This window comes from Echinops telfairi, unplaced genomic scaffold, assembly GCF_000313985.2.
Source record: "Echinops telfairi isolate 266 unplaced genomic scaffold, ASM31398v2 ScPeMD7_18;HRSCAF=68, whole genome shotgun sequence".
In the NCBI taxonomy this organism is placed as follows: domain Eukaryota; kingdom Metazoa; phylum Chordata; class Mammalia; order Afrosoricida; family Tenrecidae; genus Echinops; species Echinops telfairi.
This window is the reverse complement of record NW_022103915.1, coordinates 18887575-18891115: the sequence shown is the minus strand read 5'-3', so window position 1 is coordinate 18891115 and position 3541 is coordinate 18887575. Positions and strand designations below refer to the sequence as shown.

The 3541-nt window shown below is 59.6% G+C and overlaps 1 protein-coding gene across 1 annotated transcript in view; it reads left to right on the top strand.

Moving 5' to 3' along the window:
• The first annotated feature begins 743 nt into the window (after positions 1–743).
• FLRT2 (fibronectin leucine rich transmembrane protein 2) overlaps positions 744–3541 on the top strand; it is a 113756-nt gene continuing 110958 nt past the window's right edge. The window contains exon 1 of the mRNA XM_045288002.1: positions 744–805. The gene's annotated coding sequence lies outside the window, so the exon portion shown is untranslated. The remainder of the gene's footprint in view (positions 806–3541) is intronic.

The following is a 3541-nucleotide window of genomic DNA, read 5'->3' as shown; positions in this document are numbered from 1 at the left end:
GGCGATGAGGGGGTGGGGTGGGGAGAGTAAAGAAAGAAAAACCAACTTCGCTGGCAACCCCAATGAATCTGGTAACAGCCAGCAAAAAAAAAAAAAAAAGGGTGGGGGCGCTGGGTCTGGCCGGGATAAAACGCTAGGGCTCCTTCCACCCCGGAGTCTGGCGCTGGAAGCCCGCCCCTGGCGTCTTGCCACGCCAGTGCCCCCAGACGGTAACACACCCACTGGAGAACGCACGTGAACAAAGCGCTCGCCCCGGGCGCCGCCGCCTGCGGTTTCCTAGTCGGTTCCCGTTTCTCGGGGGAGTGTGGGGCGCACACAGGGTTAAATTAGTTCCCTCCCTCATAGGAGGGAAAGGAGGGGGAGGGGAGAAGCAGCCAACTCTTTCTCCGGCTGGGTACCTCATAGTTGTACGTTCGAGCCCGGTCGCCTTCATTTGCCGGTTGGGCATCTTCTCATTGTCCTGCGGAGGGACGCGCGCTCGGAGAGAACGTCGCTGGCTAGATCTCCGCGCCGGGACACCGCGAGGCCCCCGCCCCGGGCGCGCTCTCCCTCGGTTCCCGTGGCGAAACAGAAGCCAGGCGGCAGCTCCGCACCCGCCGCCGCGTCCACCGAACCTGAGACCACGGTGGCCGTTCTCAACGATGGGTTGGAGAGAGCTCTGCGGCGACCCCTAAAACAATACCATGCCCGGGGAGCCCCGCTGCGGCCGTGCCAGCTTCTTCCCTTTCCACCTCCCGGACCCGGTGGGATTCGGATGAGTGGACCTCGAGGAGACGCGGCCGCCAGGTAGAGGCTTCAGCGCCAGGTGAAGTTTCTCGGGAACCGCTGGAGCTGCGAGTACGCGGGGGAGCGGGGTGGGGGTCGGAGTTGCGGGGAAGAGTATGGGATTCTTATTTTTGAACCAGCTGATGGTCAGGGTGGGGTGCCTCTAGGCTTTGATCTTTTACCTGGAGAGAGATCAGGTCTTTTTTTTTTTTTTTAAAGCAGTCCCCCGACTTTAAGGACGCCTATCAATAAGTCGAATCCACCTCTCCAAGGAATGTTGTAACTGATTCTCTCAATAGTAATACAAATGGGTTTGCCTGGTGGGAGCAGCGATCCTAAATCGGGTGTCCGCAACTCCTGAGCCCAGTCCCTCACTTCTCCAGAGTAAATTGGTTCACTTTCCTGAGTACTCCGCCCCCGCACCCCCCTGCCCCCGTCATCTGCTCTTAATGTCACCAGGGTTATTCTGGAGAGGGCATCCGGAGAGAGCCTTGCTCCAGCCCCCAGTCCGCTTGAGCAGTTCACCCCTAACACGAGGGTCAATGGTGCTAGTTCGTTTTCCGTCGAGTTCGAGGACGGCTTGTCTCCCAACTCGAAGTGCCCCTTCTAGACGGGCTGGCCCTCCCAGGACTGCTCAGCTCGGACCAGGTCCGCGCTCTCCGCGGGCGCGCCCGGGGGCTGGAGGCCCGGCTGGGGTCACTCATCCCGGGGGCGGGTGCGTGCGATGCGGCAAGGAGGACAGATAAGGTCCTAAGGCGCCTAGTGCCTGGGCAAGGCTGCCAGGAGGGTTGCGAGAGCAGGGCGCTGCCAGCTGTCACCATGTCCCCGCGGGAGCGCAGAATTAGGAGCTTCCTGGAAAGATCCCTCCGCCGCACTGGCCAGTCCGGGGCTTGCCCCTGCGCTTTCAGCGCCGGCGCGGTCCTTTCTCCTCTGTAATCAAGCCCAAGATCAAGGTTGCGGGGGGAGGAGGAGGGTGGTGAAGGTTGGAGCGTTCGGCCGAAGAGGGGAGCCTGCGGGGAACTGGGCAGCATTGGCGGCTGGTCCCACACTTGGTGCCCCTGCAACTCCAAAAGCACCGGAGGCGGCTGCTGGTGAGAGCCGAGTCCCCCGCAGCTGTCGTCACCAGCGCTCTGCTCCACCAACCTCCCAGCAAGATGGCCCTCGTTCTCCGTCTGCCCCCGCCGATTAGCGCCCCCAATTGAGTCCCCTCCCCAGATATATTTGCCACACACGGAGTAGCGGGGGAAGGCGTGCTATGTACGTGAAAGCGAAAACATACCCTCAGCCACTTTTTAAGCTCTAGATGCACAAATCCGGGAAGTGTGTGCTTGTGTGTGTGTGTTTGCGCGCGCGCGCGCGCGGACGCACGTGTGATCGCGTGTGCCCTCGTGCGTTTCGGCGCGGGCGCGCGTCTGGGTGGATCCGTACGTGGATTGTGCTTGGGAGGCAAATCGGCGTCTCTCCAAGTCTTTTTAACACGTCTTAAGCACTCACATAGGGGAAGGCGGTAGACACAACAGGGGCGAGAAGGAAATAAAAACAATCCGAGAAGTGGAGCCAAGTGACTCAGGCTTTGAACCGAGGACTTGAGCTTGTGGTCGCGCCAGGGGCGCGTCCGGAAATCATCCCTTCTCGGGTGCGGGCACCGCCCCAGACCTCCGCCACGAGTCTGAGAACCGCGCGGATCCCTCGGGAGTGAGTCCCTGGCTACTTTCAGGCCCGCGGATCCGACCCCTTCTCCTGGGGCTCCCCTGGCGGCGCGTCTCAGCTCAGCCAGGCGCTAGGTGCGGGCTCGTTCTCCCTCTTCTGTTCAGACTCAGCTTCTCTCCGGACTTGTTAAAACGTGACAGCAACTTACTGGAGCCAGGAGGAGCGGCTAGAACGCGAGAGGGGGAAGCCCAGAATATTTTCTTTTCTTGTTGTCTTTTACCTCGCCTGCTTTTCTTGCAACATCCCCCCTGCCCCGTTGCAAACAGACTGCGAAGTGGAAACGTTGCCTGTATACACATCAGGCTTCTTTAGCTGTCGAACCTGCTTCCGAAATGTTTGAAGGCTGAATCGGGGAGACCACTGCAATCTACCAGGGACTCAAATCAGCATGCTCTCCCCACCAGCCTTCGAGCAGCGGAGAGGAGTGGGGTGTTTAACCTCATCCTATTTCACTCTGGATTATTTTCCCGATTAAAGTGAATTCAAGGAGGTCTGGGGATCAGAAAACTGGTGGTTGGGTGGTGGGCTCACCAGGAAGACTGCATGCATTTGAAATAACGCCATCTTGGTTGAGAGGCTTGTTCAATTTTACCCCCAATCTCCTGTTTTGATCGTTTCACAATTTCTAAGTACTACATCATTGCGACCTCAAGTATGAGGCGAGGCAGGGAGTTGGGGGAGGAACCGACCTTGAGCTCCAAAATGCAGGCACTACCCCTAAGAGATGGGGATGGGTGCGGGCTAGAGAGAGGGCCAGAGGAGGCCGGGCCAGGGTGGCAGCCGCTGTGTTGGCTTCTGCGCCCTGCAACTCACTTCAGGGAAGACAGGGTTAAAAGCCAAGCCTGACTTTGCCTCTTGGAAAGCTTTGGGTTGCAGCCGCGCCTCCCAAGCATTCTTTAAAGCAGAAATGTGGGAGGGACTCGGAGAGGGAGGGTGGCAAGGCGGGAGGGAAAGAGGGCTTGAGAAGGGGAGAGCGCCAGAGCGCGAGGGACCGAGGGGAGAGGAGGAGCGCGGGAGCGGCGGAGGCGATCCCGCGAATTCATTACAGTAAACATCTCCCGGGGGG